The sequence below is a fragment of the Pteronotus mesoamericanus genome, unplaced genomic scaffold, assembly GCF_021234165.1.
Source record: "Pteronotus mesoamericanus isolate MK-2021 breed Mesoamerican mustached bat unplaced genomic scaffold, CSHL_Meso_final scaffold_54, whole genome shotgun sequence".
Lineage (NCBI taxonomy): Eukaryota > Metazoa > Chordata > Mammalia > Chiroptera > Mormoopidae > Pteronotus > Pteronotus mesoamericanus.
The window spans coordinates 55,822,627-55,850,306 of NW_026555321.1; the positions used below are offsets into that span (position 1 = coordinate 55,822,627).

General features: G+C 37.3%; 1 protein-coding gene and 1 pseudogene across 7 annotated transcripts in view; one reads left to right on the forward strand and one right to left on the reverse strand.

Moving 5' to 3' along the window:
- The window catches only part of FOXP1 (forkhead box P1), a 601,776-nt gene that overhangs the window by 332,955 nt on the left and 241,141 nt on the right, over positions 1 to 27,680 (reverse strand). The gene's annotated exons all lie outside the window — the stretch shown is intronic.
- On the forward strand, positions 3,138 to 8,406 carry LOC129088151 (proteasome subunit alpha type-6-like; annotated as a pseudogene).

The following is a 27,680-nucleotide window of genomic DNA, read 5'->3' on the forward strand; positions in this document are numbered from 1 at the left end:
GCACTGAACCTCTGCTGCCAAGGTCACTCAGTATTCAGCCTCTCCTGATTCAGTCCATTGGCTGTGCTCAAGAGGGTGATGCTGTCTTCTACTCTCCAGGGTTCCACCTGGGACTCTGGTTCTCCTCTGTCACCAAGACCTTTCCTCTACCTGCTTCTCTCCACATGCTCTTCCCTCAGTGATGTTACACTGCCCACTAGTAGATGAGGCAAATGCTATGGAGGCAGATTTGGCACCTCCTCCACCACAGCCAACAACCACATGCCAGCTCCATCCTCTTTTCTGCAGCCCAGTGGAGGCTCACTAGCCCACATGAGAGCCTTGCATGGACTCCTGCCATGGTCTCCTCAAAGCTCTTTCCTGCCTTTCCTTTCCTCAAACACGCCCACACAGAAGATAAACTCATCTTGCAAAATGTAAGCTTACTGAGTTTTCTCAATTTTGGGATAGCTTCCTCGCCACATCTTAATAATTTTGTTGACGCTGGATGAATCTCAAAATTGATGTGAAAGCTTAATATCTCTGCCTCCCAGACACAGGTTCCACCTCCACTAAAAAAGTTCTTAGCTTCTGAAGGTCCAGAAAGCCAAGTTGAAATGTCCAAAGGTACTCAGAGGGCTCTTACTGATGTTAACCACTCCCTGTTCCCTCACTGCCATTCTACCATCAACAGATATGACTGCACACCCCACATACTCATCTCCAAGTCTTCACACAGAGCCAGCCTTCCACCTGTAACTCTGCTTCCTCTTCTCCTAGAGAAATTACCTGTCCCACATATTTCAGGAACAAATTCCACATGCTTCTAGAACCATTCTCTAATCTCTCTTTAGATCAATGCTCTGTTATTTGTTCCATTGGCATATAGTGCTCGTCCTAATATAGCAATGATTCAATTTCATTATCATACTCTAATCACTAGTTTAATTGATATATAGTTGACATATAATATATTATTTTCAGGTATAAGATTAACCTATCTTCTTGAATAAATAAAGTTGATGAATTCTAATAAAGTTAAAGACAAAAATTCTTTGGTTCCTTCATAAAACCAACACTTCTCAGGAAATAATCTTAGTTCTTCTCGCCACTCAAATCGATCAGCAAGGTGAAGTCAAGCAGATCGCATCTGCATTGTATTGGTTCACAACTCCGAAGATATAAAAAATGTTATCATGGCTGATATTAATGTGAATGACTGAGATATAATTTGAAGAAAAACATCTTATGTTCCCTTGAAGTAAAATCACCTTATTCAGGATACAGAGCAAAGAAAAAAGAGTGAGCAAGGAAGCTATAGGGATTTAATCAAATAGACTTCTTATAAATAAGAATTGAGATCCACTATCTACCAAAAATGCAATTATCCTCCTTTAACCCCCCACCCCCCGCAACAGTACCCTAATTTAAACTGCACATGAGGAAAAGCTTTCAGGTTATAAGACAATTTTATATTAAGGTCTCAGATGAACCTTAATGCCACTCCCTTTCCTGGCCCTGTGGTCTGCTAAACTTCAGCTTTAATAATCTCATCATGTGTCCCACTTCCAGCATCTCCCACTTTACAGCCAGCCTTCAAACAGTTGAAAAGGAAGCGCTATCATCTGTCACACCTGTGACCTCCGACCTATTGCAGATTTGGTAATGGTGTTAAAACAAGAAACCTGGTACCAGCCCCAGACTCAAGAAATGATATAATTTAAGTAACCAAAGAATAAAAGCCAGCCTCTGGAAATGTGAATGACAGGGCCACAGAACATTCTTTCTGGGGACCCTATTTTCAGAAACCCAGAACTAAAAATATCAGAAGTTTGTTGTTTATAATGTAATTAAAGATAATTGGCAGATGAAATCAAATCTTATTTTGCATAATTATGACTTGGCTGAGTCATTTAACTTCTCAGATCCTCAATAATTTCTCCATCTGTAAAGGGAGAGATCTGTGAGAGTCAAATGTGATCGTATGTTCTGATCCAAGGTAGGAATTTCAACTGTGTGTGTGTAAAGGTGCGTAAACTAGAGAAGAGAGCTGTTTTTGATACAGCTCCTACATTATTCATTCAGGTGTTTAGCAAATAATGTTAGTGAACCCCGTGTTGTGCCACAAAGAAAGGAAAGAAGAATCGAACTTGGTCCCTTCCCTCAGGAGCTCATAGTCAAGGTCTGTGGCGTCCAAAATAGTAGTTGTTAGGGATATTTTAATTGTCGCATATGGCTATTTTAATTAAAATTACATGAAAACAAAACATCCAGTTCCTTAGCTGACAAATTTCTAGTACTCAAGAGCTTCATGTGGCGACTAGCTACATATTGGCTAACTTGTTGGACAGTGTAAAATATTTCATCTTTGCAGAAAGTTTTACTGAGCAGCTCTGCTTTAGAAGGGCAAGACAGTCAAGTATGCAGGGGAATATTAAAATATCATGCATGATAACTGATGAAGAATAGAGAGGTTTTGTTTTTGTAGAACAGAAAGGGGGAGCCAAGTGGCACGAACCATATGTGCAAAGGCACGGAATAATCAGGAGGCATTCTGAGTCTCAGGAGGGTGGGCAAGCTATTCTTCATGACTGGCATGTAAGTGTACCCGGGAGCAGTGATGGAACTGGAGGAGTGGTCAGGAGACAAGAAAGTCCTCAGAAGCCAAAGAAGAAGTCAGGACTTAATTCAGAACACAGTAATGCAGCATTAGAGCAACCCATCAGAAGCATTTGATAGAAAACTAACCATACTGTGGTTATCAACTCTGGAGGAGCATGTGATAAGTCTAGAAAGCTTCTAAAAATGCTGGTGCCTTGCCCTAATGGAATGAAATCCATTTCTGGATTTGCAACCTGTACCTCAGTAAGAATTAAAACCCTAAAGTGATGTAAATGCACAGGGTTGAAAACCAATGAAGATGACAAGGAACTAGAATTGTGGTTGAGCTGGAATAAAGAAGTACAAGAATCAGACTACCACAGCTGTCCTATGACAGGTGATGGGAACCTCACCTAACACAGGAATGGGGGGATGAAGAGGAAATGCTGATTTTCGTAGAAGTTTCTAAGGCATAATTAATATGACTGGAAAGGAATATGAGCAATCAGGGAAGAAAAAAACAGAACACAGTATGAAAACTCTGTCCCATGGCAATAATGACCAATGGGGAGAACAGGGACAACAGCCCAGTGTTAGAGGCAGGGCTATACTACTCAGATCATCTGGTAGAAGGTCCAGGAGCCAGAGACAAGGTTTGCCCGGATCCTGCTGGTGAAGCAGGCCAGAGAGTGAGCACAGACGACTGGTGCTCGCAGAACGCGTACAGAGTGAAACATTTTCCTTCAAACTGCAACCTATGAGAGTATCGAAAAGGCATGTACTTTTAAAGTTTGGCTCCCTCCTCAACTATGCCACACTGCACACCAGTGCCCCCATCTGCCTGGCAGCACAAACGGGCCACAGACATCCTGTCCCAGCAGTACCACTGATTGCCTGTATGGCCTTCAACAAATCATCTGACTCTGGGTCTGGGCTTCCACGTCGTAACAGTCCAAGGGGAGAACTGGACTAAAAGAAGGTGCTGCCAGGGGTCCCTGCAGTATGGAACATTGTATGACACATGACAGTCTAAGAAACAGAAAGTCACATAAGTTTATAACTTCTAGCACTTACATGCACACTAATTTACCTAAATTATATTTATTTATATTCCAGAAATATACACTCCTGAGATTATATATCTACATTTCATAAATTATATACAGATTCCAAATATACATACACACATATCTCTTTTTGTCTCAGAAAGACATATTCAACATATTGTTCAGTCTTCGTATAGCAATTGTCTTGTTTTTCCCTTGCATGTTAGGGTAAGGAGTTGCAAACTCATGGCCTGTTGGGACAGAGGGCCACATTAATGAGTAAAGCAGTCCAGTGGGCAATGACAAACTCTATGCCATGCCCCAGCTGAAGTGGGCAGCCACTGTCTGGCTCCAAGTCTCAGCTGCCATATGGGACTGTGAAGCCAGTGTGGCTGTACTTTTTTCACAAAACTCAGAAATTGTTTTAGGTGTAATCTCTTTGTATTTAGATGCTGGCAACCAACACAAATTATTGTAAAATGTTGTACAGACCAAACACAACAGGCCTGAGGCTACCAGAATGTGCTCTGCCCTAAAGTATGCCATCCTTCTGAGGCTTTTACACCTGAAAAAAATAAAACAAGAAAGAAGCCCTCTTAAGTTCCTATGACAGTTCTGACCTCTGGTTTCTGTCTGAGTTAAGTTTGACCAGCAACACTAGTCTAAGACTTATAGCTTATAATTCCACAAAGTACCTATAAAGAAACCTACAAAATGCATTTGTGTGGAGTTTGAATGGAGACAAGAACACCCGATAAATAAATTCTTTATGTACCAAATAAAAGGTGAATTTTAACACTTAAAGATAAAAAAAAAGACAATTTCTATTCTGGTAATAGCAGCCATGTATCTTTCAGTGAATTCAAAATAGAAAAATGCATTTTTGGATGGCAACATCATCATATTTTTTGCTTTCGAACAGAAGAGAAAATCCTTTTCATTATACCTTTTTTTTTAACATGGAGTGCTTGCTAAGCAACCTGGCACTCATTAGCAGGAAGAGACCACTGCGCATGGAGTATTCCACACTAGAGGCCAATATGTCAACACTGTGCTGGAGTGACATATGATCTGCTACTGGTAGATCGCCCTTATATCATTGTCACAGTGGAAGGAGGGCCACTGCTAATAAAAAGGAGTTTACACTCAGAAGAGTTGCCCCGTACATACCCAATGGTTGAGAAATCCATGTGAAACGCATAAAAAGAAACCCAGATGAAAAACAACAATCTGATAATATTTATCATAAAACTCCCATGACGCCCTGAAAAATGCCTGGTAACAACCTGTGTTTCAAGTTTATTTTATAGTGATTGTGATGGCAGAGTTGATAGGGTATGGTACTCAATGTAAAGGCTATAAAGGTCTTCAAAAGGGGAAAATGCATTTTTAAAGAACGGAAGGAAGTAAGGGAGAGTATGGAGCTAGGTCATGATTTCAGTTTATCTAACTAAAATGCAACAAAGACAAGAAAGGTTTTCTTGTCATGCTCACTAGTTGCAGGTCTTAGTGGGTAAATAGTAAGGTAAGTTTTAAGCAAATCCCTAAGCCTCACTAGTAGTTGGGAGGAAGGAAGAAAACAAAGGCTATAGGAGTTGGGAAAGATGGGCTGTGCTAGGCTATCTAGTATAGGAATGTCTGGATGAATTCTAAATCTGGAGGAACCTACAGGAACAGGGTGGAAAGAGATGATAAACTAAACTAATAATAGCAGCACCAGGAAGAAAAGCGGTAATTAGAAAGCAATACTTTATGTGTTCCAGGCACAGCATTACACTGTTCTAATTCCCATTTAACAAGTGAGGGAAGTAAGATCCAGCATGCTAAGTAGGCCAAGTCATACAGCTAATAAATGGCATTGCATGGATTTGAATCCCACTATCCATACTAGAAGCCAAAAAAATCTCAACCACCATACTACAGCGTCTCCCAAAGTTGGAGACAAAATTGAATAAAAGCAGGTAGAGACAAAACCAGCAGTGAGAAAACAAAGGATGCCTTCAGAAATGCTTGTGAAGGGATGACTTTGAAAAATTAATGCAGGGACACTCACTCCAAAGAGAGAAGTGAGGCTGACTCACTTTATTGAAATGGGTCTCCCTGCTGCCAATTGAGGGCCACTGGTTTTCCTTTTCACTTGGCCACCTGTAACAGAATTAACTATGCTTAAATATGTACCCACAAATTATGAAATTTGGCCACCAATCAATTTCTTAAACAAAGCTATAAACAGGGCAAATGATCTCTTATAAAGGGTAGTTCAATTCTATGATATGTAAGTGTTCATGCATGAGTGTTTACTGATGACAAATTATATCTAATTCTCAAAGTGCCTCTAATCTAACTCACTCTTTTGCTAATTATAATGAGCTCTTTCAAAATCAGCTACACATGTATGTTTATCTTTTATTACCAACATGCAGAAAAGTTTTTCTAAATAAGAAGTGTCCTCTCAGGACCTTCTCCCATCCTTCTATACAGAAAAGAAGGTCATACAGGTACCTCAAATATTGTTATTTAAAACTACATCAGAAAGTCCATTCATTAGCATTAGAGATGTTTAAAATGATTTTTTTATTGGTGAAATAAGTAGCAGTCAAGACATATGATTAGCTGAAAAGATTGTGTGTCAACACCTAAGAACCTCATACATTGAGAACTACACAAGGGGTCTAGATCACATTTGGTACTATGAAAGAACTGTCATATCTTTCAACCAGAAAGCTGGCCAATTCTGCCATCAAAATAGTATTACTTGCTCCTCAGAGTAAATCTTTTATTTGAGATACTTGCTGCAGTATGTGAGTGCAGCAAAGAGAGACTTCAGGCCTCAAAGAAACAAGCTGTATGACTTTTTGGGGTTTGCTTCCTAATACATCTCTGTCCATGTGGCAGAATTTTGGATAAAACTTTCATTAAATACAATATGCCATAGGACAGTGAGGGCGTGAGGGGAGGAAATGCATACCTCTGTCTACTGTTAATTGCTACAGCTACCATTTTGGCCAAGAGACTGACAATTTTGGAATGGTCAAATCGGCTCAGTTCAGTTCTTGACACCTTTACCTGTGGCTGACTGACTTTCTGGCGCCTGAGCATCAGTACAGTGCTGACTGATCAGCAAGAATGTGACCTCATCAATCTGTTTGGTTGCAATGGTCGAAAACAGTTGGAATAAATGATCCATCCGGTCAAACACCGAGATCTCCTTTCACAAAGTCTAAACCCATTAACTATCACAACACAGGACTGTCCTTAGGGTATCAGAGATAATTAACTATAGAAAGAGCCAGAAAACAGTCAACAAAAAGGCAATGAGAACATAACTGTCAATAATTACTTTAAATATAAATGGATTAAATTCTCCTACCAAAAGACACAGTGTGGCTGAATGGGAAGAAAAGCAAAACCCATCTGCATGCCGCCTACAGGAGACTTAACTGAGGAGACACAAGGAGACACAAAGATGGAAAGTGAAGGGATGGAAAAAGACATTCCATGCAAATGGAAGCCAAAAGAAAGCCAGAGTACCTGTACTTGTATCAGGAAAAAATAAACTGTAAAACAAAGACTGTAGTAAGAGGCAAATAAAAGTTTTATAGAATAACAGAAGTGTCAATCAAAAAAGATACACACCCAACATAGGACCACCTACGTGTATAAAGCAAATATTAACAGACCTAACAGGAGAAATAGACAGCATTACAAAAATAGTATGGAACTTTACTACCCAACTTTCATCAATGGATAGGTCACCCAGACAGGAAATCAGTAAGGAAACATTGACCTAAAATGACATGTCAGATCAGAAGGACTTAACAGATATCTACAGACTCTTCTATCTGAAAGCAACAAAGTACACATTCATCTCAAGTGCACATGGAGTATTTTCCAAAATATATCATAAGTTAGGCCATACAATAATTTGAAATAAGTTTACAAGAACTGAAATCATTTTTTGCCTATTTTCAGAACACAATGGTATAAAACTAGAAATTAATTACATAAAGAAAACTGGGAGCTACAGAGCCCAGAAACCATGCTTGAATTCATGGGTGCACCAACTTGTACCATGGTTCCAGCACCGTCTGTGACAGCCACATTACCATTTTTTCACCTGAGGTCCAGCTTTTCCAAGTAAAATATGCTTTTAAGTTTATTAACCAGGTGCCCTTACATCAGCAGCTGTCAGAGGGAAAGACTGTACAGTAATTGTCACACAGGAGAAATTACCTGACAAATTACTGGATTCCAGCACAGTGACTCATTTAAGATAAGTGAAAACATAGGCTATATGATGCCAGGAATGACACCTGACAGCACATCCCAGGTACGGAGGGCACTCTATGAGGCAACTAATTGGAAATATAGGTATGGCTTTGAGATTCTGTGGACATGCTATGTAAAAACACTGCTAATATTTTTCATGTCTAAACACAGAATGCTGAAAAGAGGCCCCCTGGTAGCTGTGTGATTTTAATTGGCAGAGATATAGAACTCTATCTCAGGTGTACATGTATGATCCTACAGGTTACTACTGTGAGTTTGAAGCCACTGCAGCAGGAGTCACACCTAGTCAACCAGCTTTCTTGAAAAAAAAAAAAAGTGAAAAAAAATTTGGGCATTCGAACAGACAGTGGAAACTGCGATTACATGCCTGACAACTATTATATCAACTCATTTCAAACCTTCAGAAATAGAACTTGGAGTAGTTACAGTTTAAATTCCTAAATTCAGGATTGTTACAGAAGCAGAAATTGATGTTCACCTGTTGCTCTAGCAGAGAGTCTAAGTATTGTAGTTAAGTTTACCAAATCCATGACGCCACTTGCCTATATGTTTGTCACAAGAGACCTACTTTACAGAAGCCCTTAGACTGAAAAAGGAACCTCTCTCCCACTCTTCCTGCTACTGAGTGCTTAGAATTCTATAGAAATAAAAACAGTGTTTTCAGAGGAAAAAAGAAAGAAAGCTGGAAGGTTCACAAATATGTGGAGATTAAGCAACATGTTACTGAACAACTAATGGGTCAAAAAAGAAATAAAAAAATGTCTTGAGACAAATAAGAAAATGTAACATACAAAAATTTATGGATGCAGCAAAGGCAGTTTGAAGAGGGAAGCTCCTAGCAATAAATGCCTATCTAAGAAACAAGAAAATATTAAATAAACAACCTAACTTTATACCTAGGAACTAGAGAAAGAGCAAAGGACCCTAAAGTTGGTAGAAGGAAGGAAGGCAAAGATTAGGGCAGAAATAAAAAAAAAAGAGATTAAGAAGACAATAGAAAAAAACATCAATGAAACTAAGAGCTGGTTCTTAGAAAGGAGACACAAAATTGACAAATTTATAGTTAGACTCACCAAGAAAGAAAAAGAGAACTAAAATAAATAAAATAAGCAATGAAAGAGAAGTTACAACTGATCCCACAGAAAAATAAAACATCATAGGAGACTACTCTGAACAATTATATGCTAACAAATTACACAACTGAGGAGAAATGAACAAATTCCAAGGAACAGAATTTACCAAGACCGAACCATGATGAAATAGAATATCTACACAAACCTATTACCTGTAAGGAGATTGAATCAGTAATCAAAACCTCTCAACCAAAAAAGTGCAGTACCAGATGCTTTACTGGTGAATTCTACTATATATTCAAAAAAGGATGAATACCAATACTTCTCAAACTCTTCCAAAAATGGAAGAGGAGGGTATTCTTTCAAACTTATTTAATGAGGCCAGTATTATCCTGACACCAACAGCAGACCACGATGCCAAAAGAAAACAAAATTATAGGCCAATATCCCTAGTAAATAGAGATGCAAAAATCCTCAACAAAATGCTAGCAAACCACATTCAACAGTATCAAGTAGGATTTATTCCAGTGATGCAAAGATGGTTCAATACCCACAAATCAGTCAACAACTTACACAAGAATAACAAAATGAAGGATAAAAATCACATGATCACCTCAACAGATACAGAAAAAGCAGTCGACAAACTTCAGCATAATAAAGACCACATACACAAGGCTACAGCTAAGATCATAGTCAACAGTGAAAAGCTAAAAGTTTTTCTTCTAAAGTGAGGAATAAAACAAGAATGCCCACTTACCACTTTTATTAAATGAAGTATTTGAAGTTCTAGCCAGAACGATTAGGCAAGATAAAGAAATAAAAGGCATCCAAATTGGAAAGAAGCAAAACTGCCACTATTTGCAAATGACATATTATATGTAGAAAATCTACAGACTCCCTCCAAAAACTGTTAAAACTAATAAAGAAATTTAGTAAAGTTGCAGGATATAATCAATACACCAAAATCTGTTGCATTTCTATACACTAATAATGAACTATCAGAAAGAGAAATTGAGGAAAACAATCTCACAGTTGCATCAAAAGAATTAAATGCCTAGGGAATACATTTTCCAGGAAGACACAAATAATGGAAAAATATTTCATGTTCTTGGACTGGAAAAATATTGTTGAAACATCCAAACCACCAAAGCATCCAAAGCAATATACAGATTCAGGGCAATCCTTATCAAGACTCCAAGGGTATTTTTCAGAGAAATTAAATAAACAATCCTAAAATTTGTATGGAACCATAAAAGACCCCAAATAGCCAACACAGAAGAGATCACACTCCCTGATTTCAAACTATATTTCACAACTATGGTAATTAAACCACTATGGTACTGGCATAAAAACAGACACCTAGATCAATGGAACATAAAAGATAGTCCAGAAATAAATACACACATAAATGGTCAATTAATTTGACATATGTGACAAAAGACCCAAGAATATACAATGAGGAAAGGACAGTCTCTTCAATAAGTGGTGTTAAATAAACTGGACAGCCACATACGGAAGAAAGATAATGGCCTCCTACCTTAAACCATATACAAAAAAATAACTAAAAATGGATTGAACCTGAACATAAGACCTGAAACCATAAAACTCTTAGAAGGAAATATAGGAGGTAAGCTCCTTGACATAGGTCTTGGCAAAGATTTGTTTGACACCAAAAGCAAAAGCAACAAAAGAAAAAAGTTAATTAAAAATAGGCAAAAGTTCTAAATAGACATTTTTCAAAAGAAGACATACAGATGAGCAAAGGCACATAAAAAGATGCTCTGCAAATTAAAACCACAATGAAGTATCATCTCACATCTGTTAGAATGGCTAATATTAAAACAACAACAACAGCAGCAGCAGCAAGATGTGACCAGTGTTGCTGAGGACATGAAGAAAAGGGAACCCTTGTGCATTCTTGGTGGGAGTGTAAACTGGTGTGGCCACTATGAAAAACAATATGAAGGTTCTCAAAAAGTTAACTACCCTATGATCCACAATTCCACTCCTAGTTATTAATCTAATGAAAACACATATGCTGCATTATTTACAATGGCCAAGACATGGAAGCAACCAAGTGTCCATTGATGAATGAATGAACAAAGAAGCTGCAATACATATATATAATGGAATATTATTCGGCCATAAAAAATAAAATCTTGCCATTTGCGACAACACAAATGCAACTCAAGGGAATTATGGTAAGTAAAATATGTCAGACCAAGAAAGGCAAATATTGTATTGCCTCTCTTACATGTGGAATCTGAAACAACAACAACAACAACAAAACCAAGCTCATAGATGGAATACACTGATGGTTCCAGAGCAAGGTGGTGAATGGAGGCTGGGTGAAGTGTTTAATTTTCTTGTTTAAATGAATCAAATTTTTAAAAATTAAAGACAGAGGTAACAACATAGCTTTTTAATCTTCCCAATGTGCCACATAAAAACAGACATAACAACCTGAGAGTAAAACCAAAAGCCCAAGGACAAATTTACAACAAAAGTAGATGACAAGCATTACCTTAAACAACAATGTACTAACTAGTGTGTGAAAGTTAACAATGACCACAAGTCCTGCAGAATAACAGACTTCCTGTGTAAAGAAGCATAGGGAAACACCAGGGAAATTGAAGGACCTGACAAAGAAAACCCCCCAAACTGTAGTAAGTACTAAATAGAAGGTGTGGTGAGCAAATTTAAAACAGCAGCTGAACTTGGAGAATTCTTCCTGTTCTAATAAAGAGTAAGAGGGCTCACAATAAGAAATTGTGAAAAGCCCTGGCCGGATGGCTCAGTTGGTTGGAGCATCATTCTTTACATGAAAAGGCTGGTGGGTTTGATCCCTGGCCAGGACACATACCTCAGTTGAAGGTTGGATCATCAGTCATGGCGCATACAGGAGACAACCAATCGATGCTCCTTTCTCTCTCTCCTTTCCTCTTTCTCTAAATCCGTAAACATATCCTTGGAAGAGGATCTCTTTTTAAAAGAGATTCTGAAGAGTGTGGAGTAGTCAAGTACATATGACCTCTCAAAACTGAACTGCTGGGACTTCATTCTGGGACAGAAAGCTCACACTGAGAAAAACCTCTGGAAATAGAACCAAAATTGAAAAAGGCAGAGAAAATCAGGAGGACAGAAAAAGAAAGTCCAAAAGTAGGCAAAGAAAGATAGTCAAGGTATTTTGAACTAGCAGGACAGCAGTAGACTAGTAGTAAAAAGGAGACCAGAATATGGAGCTCTATGACATTAAAAGAGCTTTCGAAATCAAGCCTCCCTATTAAAAGTTCGGAAAAACTACTTATATATAAATGGGCAATAGGAAAAAAATTTTTAAGTATATTTTATTGATTATGCTATTATAGTTGTCCCATTTTTTTTACCCTTTATCCCCCTCCGCCATGTACCCACCCCTTCCCTCCAGCATTCCTCGCCCCCTTAGTTTTTGTCCATGGGTTGTGCCTATAAGTTCTTTGGCTTGTCCATTTCCTAGACTATTCTTAACCTCCCCCCGTCTATTTTGTGCCTACCAATTATGCTTCTTATTTCCTGTACCTTTTCCTCCCCATTCTCCCTCTTCCCCTACCCACTGATAACCTTCCATGTGATCTCCATTTCTGTGATTCTGTTCCTGTTCTAGTTATTTGCTTAGATCGTTTTTGTTTTTTTCTTTGTTTTTTTTAGGTTCAGTTGTTGATAGCTGTGAGTTTGCTGTCATTTTACTGTTCATAGTTTTGATCTTCTTCTTTTTCTTAGGTAAGTCCCTTAATACATTTTATATTATAAGGGTTTCATGATGATGAACTCTTTAATTTCATCTTACCTGGGAAGTACTTTATCTACCCTTCCCATTCTAGATGACAGCTTTGATGGATAGAGTAATCTTGGATGTAGGTCCTTGCTTTTCATGATTGTGAATACTTTTTTCCAGACCCTTCTTGCCTGTAAGGTTTCTTTTGAGAAGTCAGCTGAGAAGTCTTATGAGAACTCCTTTGTAGGTAACTCCCTCCTTTTCTCTTGACGCTTTTAAGATTCTCTCCTTATCTTTAATCGTGGGTAATTTAATTATGATGTGCCTTGGTGTGTGCTTCCTTGGCTCCGACTTCTTTGGGACTCTCTGGGCTTCCTGGACTTGTAGGTCTATTTCCTTCACCAGATTGAGGAAGTTCTCCTTCATTATTTTTTCAAATAAGCTTTCAATTTCTTGCTCTTCCTCTTCTCCTTCTGGCATCCCTATGATTAGGATGTTGGAATGTTTAAAGTTGTCCCCGAGGTTCTTAAGCCTGTCTTCATTTTTTTAAATTCTTTTTTCTTCATTTTGTTCTGGTTGAATGTTTATTTCTTCCTTTTGTTCCAAGTCACTGATTTGAGTCCTGGTTTCCTTCCCTTCTCTGTTGGTTCCTTGTGTATTTTTCTTTATTTCACTTTGCATAACCTTCATTTACTCCTTTATTTTGTGGCTGTATTCAATCTTATCTCTGTGAGCATCCTGATTACCAGTAGATCTGCATCCAATAGGTTGGATGCAGCCAATCTGCATCCAATAGATTGGCTATCTCCTCATAGCTTAGTTCTTGTGCTGGAGTTTTGATCTGTTCTTTCATTTAGACCGTATTTCTTTGTCTTGGTGCACCTGTTACATTGTAAGGGGCAGAGCCTTAGGTATTTGCCAGGGTGTGGCAACCCATTTCACTGCATTGTGGTGCTGTATGCGGGGAAGGAGTCAGAGAGGGAACAATGTCGCTTGCTCAGTTCTCACCCCACTTTCAGTCACTTCCCCTGCTAATCACAAGCGAATCAGGCCCTTCTGGTGCTGATCCTTTGTTGGGTGGGCTTGTGTATGTTCTAGGGCCCCACTGGCCCCTCCAACAGACTCTCCTGTGAGACTGGCAGTTTCTCTCACCACTACAACACCCACAGGTTTTTACAGCCAGGAGTTTGAAACTTTCTTTTCTCAGTGCTGGAACCTTGGGTTGCTCAGTCTGTCTCACTCCCCAGTTGTTCCTTGTGGTTTATCTGCATGCGAGTCTGGGACCACTCATTCTGCCAACTGCAGCCTCGTCTGCCCCGTCCACCAGCCACCACCTTGCCACATATCCTCTCCACCCTGGCTTCCCGTCTCCACCCCTCCTACCAGTCTGGATGAATGTTTCTTCTTTACCGCTTTGGTTGTCAACTCCCATACAGTTCAATTTTCTGGCAGCTCTGGTTGTGTTTTTTGTTTTGAAATTAGCTGGTATCCTTCTTTTGGTTGTGTGAGGAAGCAAAGCATATCTACCTATCCCTCTATCTTGGCCAGAAGCAATAAAAAAAATTTGAGATCAAATGGTAAGAAAGTTCATAAGAAGAAAAAAGAAAAACATCATACAGAAACTTAAAGAAATCACACACCAAAGACAGACCACATTGCAGATTAAAACTGTAACCTATTATTTTAAAATGAATTAAAAGACAGTAGCAATATGATATAAAGAATTAGAAAATCAGAAATAAGGGAATAAAGAATAAATCTGAAAAATAGGAAAACTCAATTTCATATTGAGAAATACACTAAGAGGGCACAGGAGTGAATAAATACAACATATAATTCCTTAAAAGTACTAAAAGATTAAAAAAAGGAAATCTTTGGCACGTCAAGGAACATATAGCAAGGACTCATGGACAAAGCCAAAGCGGGGAATGATTGAGGGAGGGACAGGGGGGAGAGGGGCAGGGTAAAGGGGTGGGGGGAAGGTGGAGACAAATGTATTTGAAAAAATAAATACATTAAATAAAAAAATAAAAAATAGTAACAAAGAAAAAATAAAAAATAAAAGAAGAAATTTTTAAAAATCAAAAAGAAATAAAGATAAAAAATTTTAAGGCGAAGTGTCAATATTGAAGATAGGTAAGGAACACCCAACATGTGAAGAACAGTAGTCCCTAAAAAGAAAATCAAAGGAAGACACCTGTCTAAATACTTAAAACTGTAATCCAAAGAAACTCTCCTGAAATTTAAAAAAAAAAAAAAAGATCTGAGCCTATATGTTGAAAGAGGACACTTAATACTTAAGTATAGTGTGCAAAGTGATCAACACCAAGGTATATTCTAGTAAATTACTGGACTTATGGCTTCAGACAAAAGAAAATAACATAACATAGTCAATATACTCCACAGAAAAATGTGAACCAACAACTTTACAGCTGACAAAATACTTGCCTTTCAAGTATAAAGAGTACACAGCAAACTGCTGTGAAAATACAAGAATTCAGAGGATACAGTTCTTATAGCCCTTCCTGAAATATTTATAGAAAATAAGCATTAGACAAAATGAACAGAGATACTGGCATAAGGATGGATTTTGAGCACTTAATATATTTATCTATAGAACTAAAACAGGATTAACAGGGGAAACTATGCTATAAATGGCTATATGTGCTAAAAAGAGAGTCACAGCAAAGCATTATAAAGTCATAGAGATTAGGAATAGTAGATGTAATAAGATGTTCAGCTCTTCTTGGACGAGAACTGGAGGTTGTAGTATTAGTATTGTTATTCTGAAACTGTTGTGTGTGCAAGGTTGATCAATAAGCAAATTCTTAATTATGGGATATTCTAATTCTGTCATCCTCAGTATTCTTGAGAACCAGGATTCATAGCAAGGAATAAAGGAGATAAATATGTAACAGATAAGAAGCTAACTAAAATCCCTTTAATCCTGAATATGAAATGAAAAGCCCTCTAACCCTGAATATGAATTGAAACTAGTATACATTCATGGGGCCTAGACACAATAATCAATCCAGCAAAAATGAGCATTGTTAGCACTAAGAAAATTGCCTTGAAATACGAATTTCTACTAAAAGAAACAGAGTTTTCTTGGACAAATGACTAATTTTAGTTCTCAGGCAAGAAATGTATAAGATGAGTTTGAAATGTCCTGTCCTAGCAGTGAGCGAGGAAGCCATCAAAAACCAGTAGGATCATCTCAGGATAGAGGAGGCAATGTAAAGAAGTTCCATGATCAAAGATGGACTGTTTATCCTCAATTAAAGTAAGAAATTCCATGGACTGAAACCAACTAATATTTAAATTCATGATTCAGAATAGTATCAAAATTTACTGATTGCTTTCAGAGGATAACATTAAACTAATTCCTTTTTTTATCCAGGCATTTATCCTGTACTTCTATATGACTAGATCCACTGGGTAACCAAAGAGTAGATGAAAATTACAAAACTATTCCAGCTAATAAACAGTAGAAGTAGAATATCACCATTTTGCAACTCCCCGTGAATTAAAGAATCTAGGCAGTGAACACTAATGGCTATTCACATTACAAAAAAAAAAAAAAAAAGAATAAGGAAGTATGTCACTCCTGAACGAAAGTCCTGCCAAAGCGATCAAATATGAGCCTCTGCATCCAGCTGCCAACGTGTATGAAACAGAGAGGAAGTATAGAAGGCAGGGGAATATATGAGCTAAGAATGCAATCAGCCAAACCCAGGCTCTTAGAAACTACAGTTCAAGTGACTGGGTTCTCCTTAAAATGGGGAGTATAGAGAAAACAAAGGAAGAGAAAAAGTTTGTAAATTAAGAACTTAAAAAGCATACCTACTTTAAAAAAATGATCAATACTAAACTATGGTGTCCAAGGACTCACATGTAGGTAATAAAATAATAAAGTGAAGTGATTACTATAAAAGCACTGGTTACTTTTGGAAGGGACTGTAAGTGATATAAGGTACATAAGGGGATTCTAGCTGGCTAGCAAACATTGATTTCTCAACTTTAATGGCTGTTATACAGATATCCACCTTAAACAAATGACAGAAATGTTGTCTGGTACTGTGGTCACTAACCACATGTTACTATTACAAAATAAATTAAGACTAAAGAGAATTAAAAATCCAGTTTCTCAGTCATCCTAGCTAAATTTTAAGTGATCAATAGACAGAGGCTACATTTTAGTGCAGAAATAGGACACATTGTATAGAAACAGTTTGTATGCAGGATGTGTGTGTTTGTGTGTGTTGGTAGTGGTTTTCTCTAATTGTGCTTCACTTCATAATAAAAATGTTAAAGTTCATGACCTCCAAAACACATTACATAGCTGCATTTATTAGAATTCATTTCAAATACACAAATATTGGCTACTCCTTGAAGCAATGACAAAGGTCATACACCTCCCAGATGAGAGATGAATAATGTGGAACTATTTTATAGCATTAAGTAGCAGGAACCCAGTAAGTCCAATAGATCTTGATTTAAAATTGCTGGTATATGATACAAGAAGTTTTCATCTCAAAGACAATGCAGTTGTGCCTAGAAAAAGTTAATAAACTCTTCTTGACTATTATGGATTAATAACTGATCATTTTAATTCCCATTAAACATTTATTACACACTAAGAGAAGGCAAAGCTATGGCAAAATAAAGTAGCAGAGTCCCTGCCAAATGGAAACTCCTAGCAAGGCACTTAAGATACGTAACCAAATTACACAAGAGAAGGACCAGGAAGCGTTCCTTCCACAGGGCTGGAGATCCTTCAGTCAAACACCTCACACCTCTCTTCTACTGCTGAGCTCACAGTAAGTACAAAGCAGGAAGTTCCTTTGAAGAGATTTAAAGGAGGTGTAAGGAATGAAATGATGAAAGTTTGGCCAATGGAGTCATAAAATGTTTTCAAGCAGAGTAAATGACTGAAGAGAAATGGGAGGTGAGACACTGACATAGATCAAAGTGGAATCTACAAAAATATGTTACATAATAGAATGGAGGGCCTAAAAATAAATAATTTAGAGGTCAGAATAGAGAATCTCAAAGAACAAATGTACAAAAAGGCAGTGTGTCTGCTAATCCTCTTCAGTCATTGGCAGGACAAGAATACGTGCTATAGAAGAGGACAATTATACAGGAGGCATTTTGAATAAAGAAGAAAGAAAGAAGGGAGGAAAGAAACATCGTAACTACAAAACATCCTTCCAACTGAGTCTTTAATTACCCAGGAAGAATATCAATATTTTCTTTTAAATAATGTAATTGATGCTAAAACATAATGAATAAAAATATAAGACTATGGAATCTGTGATCTAGTGCAAAAAGGAGGGCACACTGGTGCATTAACAGTTAAAGGGTATGGAAAATCAGCAAGTTCACATCTGGTCATCATGCAAAGTGCCACACACCAAGAAGAGGCTAACTTTAAGTCAAGATAAAAGACACACATCTAGAATAGGATGCTAGAATGGGTTAATGGCAAATAATAAGAAAAATAAACAAAACAAAAATCAACAGAGCCTAATTTTCCCCCATGTTGCAATCTGAGCTTTTAACCTCTCATTTCAGGTCTGGTTATGATACAAATATTCTATACAGCCCTCTTTTACATCTTATTCTATTGAGAAAGATTTGGCAACTGAAATCCATTATGATGTCAAAAGGCAGCTGACAACATAAAAATGTATCTCACTCAGTTGATGCCATACATGGTTAAATTTACAACAGAAGTATCATAAAAATTATAAGAACTGCAAATTGACCACTGATTTCTAGTTCATTGACATAAATAATGGTAAGGACACAGCCAACTTCCAAACATCTTTACCACTGTTTAATTTGTCAAAATCTATCAAGAGCATTTCAACCACAAACCTGTCCTCTTAGGTGCATTGTCATTCCTACACTTAGATCAGCAAGGGTGGCAACCCAAGTAAGGCTGCATAACTACAAAGACTCCCTGAGGAGTCTTCTCTCACCCTTGCAATTCTTCTGTGTCAGTATCTCACTTTCATTTAAGTATCATTCTTCCTCTCAATTTGTTACTTAAGACCATAGAAAAATTTGGTTCCAATTTTGTGAGATATGTCTGTCTGCTGTCAAAGTTAGTTCTTCATTATAGTGTTAAGATTCCTACTGGGCTCACATTAAGCAAGATTTTCTGTTTACTTCATATTTGTGAACCAGGAATGCTAGCAGCAGTATGGTGCTAGAATAGTTAACTGACAGCTGTTGGGAAACCTAACAGGTAGGGAGGTCACATGTTAAAAGAACAAAGACAATAATTCCTTTCTGGGAGAAAGTTAAGACACAGAACCTGATGGCTTCCTCCACCAACAATAAATTTTATGTAATGTGCACAGAGAAGACAAAACAAAAAGAAAATGGCTTCAACAGGTAAAATCTGAAGAAGAGTACTTCATTCATAGTGAACTTAAAAGCATGACTAAACTATTTCACTGTTCAAATAAACACTAAAATGTAGTTAAGGATAATAAAATGGCTCAAGAAATCAAAGACAAATGCCTTTTAAAAATATATTCAGTGAGGAATTCTCATTTTACATATATATGTGTTTGTGTGTATTACCCCCACCCCTTACTTTCCCACTGACATATGTCTAGAACAAATTTCACATACTGCTGAAAACAAAAAAATGAAGTGTCTGGGCATAATATTGTTAGCAAAAACAATCAGTAAGCTGTCTCATTGTCTAAGTAGGAGCTACATGTGCATTTGTGCAGAAATTGGGCAGTTCTAACTCTTGACTAGTCCTAATACAAGTGTAGGAAGTCCTTCAATAGGTACTAAGTAAATCTAGCATATACTACTCGCATCCAAATTGGTTTATTTCACATTTCTGTATTCAGGGGAAAGGCAATGTCTATATGACAGATGCACCTGGAGTTTGCCACGTGACCTACGCACAGAAAGGGCTGCAGAGTCACAGATTTAGGAACAATGAAAAATTTCATTTTATTCTTATTTGCTAAAGAAAGGCATATTTCCCCTGTCCCATGGAACATGTTTGTATTCAGTTAGCCCACTTACTACACAGAGTAAGTGGAGAGTAGAGAGGAAACACTGACTTATATCTGGGTAAGTCAAAGCTCCCACTCACCTGCTGCTGAAGATGCTGGTGTTCCCTCAGTTTGACTCTACTGGCTGCCTACAATAATAAAATACATGGGATAAATAAGCCATCAATCCTTCATTTCTCTTTACCCATGTAAAGATGGCCTAAATACCTCTATCAGCATCAGAGAAGTGCCCAATTATAAAGCCAAGTTTTTTTCATTAGTGTGTTATTTTTAAATCCTAAAACTGAATGAAGCCCTGAAAGCAGATGTAACAACAGTGCTCTCTTTGGTCTCCTCAAGAAAGTCTTTACCTAAAAAAGGCTGAGCCCCAAAATACATAAAGCAAAAACTAATAGTACTTAAACTAACAAGAAAAACAGAGACAGACTCATAGATGGAGAGCAGATGACAGCTAGAGCTAGTTAGGGGAGGGTGAAGAGGTGGAGGGATTGAGCAAAAAAGGAAAAAGGACTTACAGGTATGGACAATAGTGCAGGGATTGCTGCAGGGCAGGAGTGTAAGGGGACTAAATAGTCATGGGAAAAAATACAATAAAGATTGAATTTGAAAAAAATAACAATACTGACAAGAGAAACAGACACTTAAACAATAGCTGGAGACTTAATACCTCACTAAAAGTAATGGCTAGAACTAGGCAAAAGATCAACAAGGAAATGGAAAACACAAACACCACCAAGGACCTGACAAACATCAAGTGGACACCTACAGATATCTAGCACACACCTAAAGCTTCCACCTAACAACAATATAATATATGTTCTTCTCAATCACATATGGGACACTCTACAGATAGACCATAAGCTGGGTCATAAAACACACATCAATAAACCTAAAACTACGGAAGTAATACAAAGTATATGCTCTAATTAAAATGGAATGGAATGATAAATAAATATCACAAAGAAGTTTAAGAAATTCACAAACATGTGGAAATTAAATCACACATTCCTAAATAACCAGTAATTCAAAAAGAAACCGCAAAACAAATTAGGAAATAATTTGAGATGAATGAAAATGATGACATAACATACAAAAACTTACAAGATACAGGTAAAGCAGCGTTTAGAGGGAAGCAGTGTGGCTATAAACACCTCTCTTAGAATAAATTTCAAATAGTTTGAGTTAATCAACCAGTTAACAAATCCACTGATATATCCTAGAGCTTGATTCCCCGGTCATTAAGACCAAGCAACTTTTATGGTAATCATTTTTACTCAGTAGAGACACAGGTATGAAGCTGTGTTACGCAGAATGTCATGAAGTTATTTATCCATGGAAGCTTTTGGTAGAACATAATTATCTTCTTAATAATTTTCTAAATGAGGGAACTGAGATCTTATGAGTCAACAGGAAATATGGTTTTAAAAGACAGATTTTCTGAATTTGAGTCTAGTAATTTTTCTGCTATACAAATAACTAGCCTTTTGAAAGAATGTTAAGTTTTTTATGGCTAACATTTACATGCTGTAAGCCAGGAAATTTGGGGGTTACTACTTCCATTCTCCTTTTTTGATGTCCACATGCCTCTCCACTTACACATCAGGCACTACAAATTCATTACGAAACTCATCAAAAGTGTCAAGACCATCTCTCCCCTCAACAAAGCACTTACTGAAAGATTCCAAAGATAACATAAATGTTCCCTACTGTCTCCATTAAGATTAGAGTGGATGAATTTGGGGTGGGGGAGGGAAAGGAGGTACATGGTAATGAGAGAAAGTGAGAGAAGCAAGGAAAACTTTTGGATCCTAAATGTATACTGAGTTATAGAAGACCATGTCATATGGTCTTGGTGACCGGAAACTCTGATCCCAGAAAGACAGTGGGACAGAGACCATCCTCTTGTTTGTCATATCATCTCAGAAATCAAAGCAGTAAATAAACTGGGTTTCAAAAGCAAACGGTCTTTGATTCAAGTGTAAAATCTACCATTAAAAAAAGGTAATTTTGAATTAATTATAGAGTTATAGGAAGTAACAAAAATAGTAGAGTCCCATATACTCTTCACCCTGCTTCCCCTAAGGATGACATCTTACATAGCTGTTGTACAATATCAGAACCAGGAAAATGGCATCGGTATATTTATGTTAACCAGACTATACAGTCCTTATTCAATTTTGGTTCCTTTTTTAACTCCAGGTAAGTCAACTTAGCCAACTTCTTCTATCCTCGGTTTACTTATCTGGAACATGAAGGCATTAAGAATAGCAACTCTATAGTATTTATCAGTATTTAGTTAGATAGTGGTAGTGTATTGGTTATAACAGGAGCTGACACACAGTAAGAATCTGATAAATTACAGTACTTAATTATTAAATAAAACTTTTGGGATTTCTAGTTCTGCTTTGGCATTTTCCTTGCAACCTTTCCTACTACCCACTAGTAAAAAGATGTCATCTGCTGCCATTTATAGTCTGACTGAACCCAAAGGACAAAAACACTAGAAGAACAACGAAAGGCAGCTAACTAAGGATTGAAAAGAAATCTAACTCAAAATTCCTTTTTGGGTGTACACATGCCCTGATGTTTTTAACTTCATTTTTCCGACAGTGAAATGACTCAGGTACGACCAACAAGGCTTTTTAAAGCCTTTGGGGAGAAAAGCAGTGAACCATCATCAAGAATAATCTTACACTTTAAATATCTTTGCTTCCCCTTCTGGGGAGTGAGGGGTAGGTTTGGTTTGGTTCTGTTGTTTTTTTCCTACTGTAAGTTTTTAAGTCTTAGTTAGATTTTTTAATCAAACAGATTGAATGCTAGCTGGATTCACCCTGCCATAGTTTCCAAACCTCAAAACTCAAAAGAAGCAAGGCTTTTCAAAAGGTAAGCTCTTCATAGGTTTTAACTAGGCTTTTCTGTGCATACGAGAAAGAAGTGCACATACGGATAGTTCCAGGCACAATGAAGGCTCTTCACTCTGGGGCTACTGTTGGCTGCCATCAACTGCGTGAGCCCATCCAAGTCCCTCCCAGTTCAACATGGCAGACATATGCCAATACTCAGATGGCTCCTGGGTCCTACCTTCTTCACAGCTATACTTCAAGAGCACAAGTGTTTATAATAGGGGAAGAAGAACTTCACTGGATTTTCCCCCAGCTTTGAAATTTTCAAACCTAGAAACTGAACTGAATTTTAAGGATTTTTTTGTTCTTTTTCTTTCATTTTTTTTATCCTATTTTTTTCTTTTTGCAAATTGGCTACACTTTCAAAACCTGCCACCCACCAACAGCCTGAAACACTGAAGTGTCCACTCTGTTTCTATCAATACACATTATTTGGAATCACTTAAAAGGACAAATAATATGTCCACTAATTAGCCAAACAGCCAGAGTGGATATCTCCAATTCATTTTTATTCTCAGACCTCTCTTCCATCCTCTTAAAGTTAGACCAAATAAGAAACATATTTGGATAGTTTCAGCTTTGGTTTTCAAATTAGGGCAAGCATCTTAAACAAAGTGATCTCCAAGGAAATCATTCAGTGTTAACTAGATCATGGGAAAATAACTTAACAAACACAGGACTTGATCCACTCCAGTTACCACATATTAACAATTAAGGAGCCTATATGCTTTGGTTTCCCAATCCTAAGATGTATTTTTAATTGGATCAAAGGAAAAACTTGGAAATGTAGAAAAGCAACTGATTTTTTATATTATAAAACATACCAAAATTACCAAAACCTGATTTTCCACCTGAATTAAAAAGATGTCGTTAGCTTTGTGGGCCACAGTCCTTGGTCCATTCTTGCTCCCTTTTCCCCAACTTAAACATGTTTCCCTTAGTATTACTTATTTTTTCCTATCCTGGTGTTATGTAAGATCCCTGCTTACTTTGGCAATGGAAACAAAACAAGAAGAGCCACCCAGAGTTCTCCATTCCAAAGGGAGGAGCTTCCCAAGAAAAGCAGAGTGTTGTTGTGGCATTTCCTTTCTGCAGTGCCGAAGAGCAAACAGCATTCTCCAGCCAGGAAATTTAGTACCAAAGGTGGGAGGCAGGGTGAGGGCAGTGGCTCCTGACTGAAATACCTATTAGAACCATGAATGGCAGGTGTGGGCAGGGACCACCTGGTTCACGATCACTCAGCACCTGTGAAAAACAGGAATTGGCCAAATACAAACATACTTTATATATACACGTGGGGGGCGGGGGGTGGCACGCCATTAAATAAGCCCAATATGCATTAAGAAAAGATGCTTTTCAAACACAAAATACAAGGTAAGAAGATGCATTTTATTTCAGAGAGAGCCCAGCAAAAACCAAACTCTCAGATTGAGAAAATGAACCTTGAAGTTAGTTCTATCATTAAAATCCTCACTAAAATGGCCATTGGGCCTAGATGAAAGCTTTAAAAATTTTAAGTTTAAGGAGGGGCTAATATGCTTATACAAGAAAAACAAAGAGAGGCTTGCACATAGGATATCAGTTTCAATGAGGAAGAGTGAATGCCAAAAACAGTGTAAGAATTAAGTACTCACATAATAGATCACTGTGAGCAAAGCTCTCCTGCAGATGTTGGAGTTAGTGCTCTAAGCCTCACACTTGGAAAGGTTGTGTGACTGAAGCCATGATATATAAAGTAAGACCCAAGCGCCAAAGTTTTGATTTAGCCAAGAAAACGTGGCTGTTTTTGTTGGGTGGAAGAGGCATTTTTTTCTCTGAGGAAAGAATTATGGTAAACATCTGTTAACCATGCCCACAGTAGGGGTGATTGTTTTCATCCAAGGTCATTTTCAAGGAATAAATGTAATTAATAAAACCACACAGTAGTAGTATCCAGCCTTCCAATAAGTCTGCTTGCTTCTATCCACATACCTGTTTATTAAAGAAGACCTTATTTGAGAAAGTTTCCTGACAGTGCCATTAACACTTCTTGGGAACCACTGATGTGGGCTAAGAATTTTCTGTCTCAAAGGATGCTTAAAAATTCTAGTGGACTTCACTTCTTATCTCACTCCTGAGGCAACTGTTTTCCAGAGGATTCCCTTAGTCTATTGGCAACATCTTACTATAATACATGTATTATTTAGGTAACTAAATCCCCCTTTTTTTTTTTAAGATTTTATTTATTTTAAGAGACAGAGGAAGGGAGGGAGAAAGAGAGGGAGAGAAACATCAATGTGTGAGAAATACATTGATCAGTTGCCTCTCACACACCCGCAACTGAGGACCTGGCCCACCACCCAGGCATATGCCCTCGCTGGGAATCGAACAGGAGACCTTTCTGTTTGCAGGCTGACACTCAATCCACTGAGTCACACCAGCCAGGGCATTTTTTTTCTTTTCTTAAATCAATGCTCCCAGGGCTTTACCTCACGCATAAAAGTCCCAGAGTACATCTCTCTTTTAAAAATGACTATAAGAATTCATATAATCCAGAATGGTTTGGTTTTTAAAAACTCCTTATTTGGTTTGTTCTTTTAAAAGAAAGGGGGAGGTAGGGAAACTGAATTATTCAGGCTGACTGTCATTCAAATCTGTCAAATTACAGCTCAAAACATCACTTTACCTTTGAACAACTGACTCTCAGCCCCTCTACAAGGAGAGTCACCTTGGATTATTTTTAAATGTTCCCAATTAGGAGAAAATAATCAAATTCATAAAATCCCTACTTCCATTCTGAGTTAAAGCAAAGTTCTGCTTTATCTAAAACAATGGAAGGGTCATCTAGATTTAGAAAAGCCAATGTTGATAAACTAAATGCTACCACTCAATAGAGCTAGAAAACTGAAGTCTCCTATTTTTGACCTATTGTCATGCCAATATGATCAATCAACAAGATGCTATTTCCCATGAACTGAGAGCACAGCAATACAGGACGGTCAGACTTCAGTGAGGTTATTGAAAAACACTATATTCATCAATTCCACTTATTCTAATGGTTGCAATATTAGCAATGTCCTGGATATTGGACCAGTTTTAAGGGCAGCTTAGGAGCCTGCGGATGGTAGACGTCAGTGTTTCTACTTTTCCAATGAGTCTTCAACAAATACCAATTAAACACCTCCTAGGTGACAGTTACTGAGTTTCATGTGGGTGCATGTGTGAATGCACACGTGAGGACGTATGTGCACAGAAGGGAGGGAGTGAAGGGTGAAATGATGGAGATTAAGCAAATAAGATTTTGATAACCCAACTGCCCTTAGATAATGATGAAGCATTAGACAAGAAAAAAAAAAGGGGACTGCAAAAGCTCAATTTTATTTAAAAACTGTCAAGGCCTTATAGAGTGAGCCTAAACTAAACCAAATAATTCCCCAACACAGTCCAGATTTGTTCCTATAAGTCAGCCCAGTATCAGAGGCCACTGTGGTGAGAACTGAAATATAACCATGTGCTGCTACACTATATTATACTTAAATAAAAATGTAATGAATCCATCATATTTGTGCAATAGAGAGATTAAATCAGCTATAATTTTCTAACTTCAAAAGAAAATTCCAAGCTTTAAAGTATATTCTTAGTGAAAGATAATGTGATGAATGTCATAATAAAAAAAAAATCAGGAGGAAATAATTCTTCATCATTTTAAAATTTTCCTTATGAAATGCATCATTTTAACCTAGTGCATTTCAACATACTTACTCATAAATGTAAATTTGTTTTTGATAAGAAGAGCCTTTTAATCCAAATTGCACAGTGATACTTCTACAATGATCTGTTATAACTTAGTAATCAGAGTTAACAGACTGCCTAATTAACCAAATCATCATTTGCCAAGATCCAAATATGGGATGAATTGTGGGCCAAGGAGAAAATATGATGGACATGAAAATTATTACTTCAGGGAAGCATTAAAAACATGTGGAGTTAAAGTTCTTTGCTAAATCTTACAATCTTTAATAGTCTTAATTTGATAATACAAGTAACATGTGAACATAAAAATACATATTATATGCAGGGAATACAAAAACATTTAAAAATCAATGTTACTGAAATAATTAACTTTGTAAGGCTTGTACAACCCATGAGGTAAAATCATAGATGTCTTCTAATAATAATAATAAGTAGCATCCATTGAGTGCTCAGTAGATGCCAGCAACATATTCACTGTTTCATATGACCAAGATGTGTACTCTCCATATAACCCTTAACCCTTTGAAAGATGCTCTTTTTATCTGCAGGTATTAGATGTGAAAACCAAGTTTCAGAATATTTTTTGCTCACAAGAACATATAAACAAACAAACCATATCCAATCTTTTCAAAAATCTTAGGAAAGTATTATTAAGTATTCTATCACTTAACTCACCAAAAATTAACCCATGGAAGTATTCTATAATTTAACTCATCAAAATTTAAATCATGAACTTAATCCATTCATTTATTATATACTTAGAAGACAAAAGACTGAGGTAATATAAAAGTCACCATGTGCTGAGCCTGTACAAAAATCTTTCATCATCAAGCTTACTGTTCCTATCACTATCACTGTTACGGCCTAAGAAAACATGTGTATTTCAACTGAGCTAAAACACTTATGAGCCAATTTTCTTAGTTAATTTAAGTATAAATCCACACAGAGGGTTTAATCTGAGAAGAGATGCTAAATCCACCAATCTGACCATCTTCCTCTTGGCAACTTGTTACTTGTTCCTCTAGTTACTTGGCAACTCGTATTCATCCTTCCAAGCCCCTACCAAGTCTCATTGCTTCTGTGAGGCCTCCCAGTTTCCCTCCTCCCAACCACATACACACAATGCACCAGTATTCTCATCACCTCTCCATCATTGTATGTTAACTGACCTCTCTGTCTACCTTGCAGGTATAAGTACATTGAAATCAAGGATCTCACTTTGGGACCTAGAATAGTAATAAATGGTAGATAAA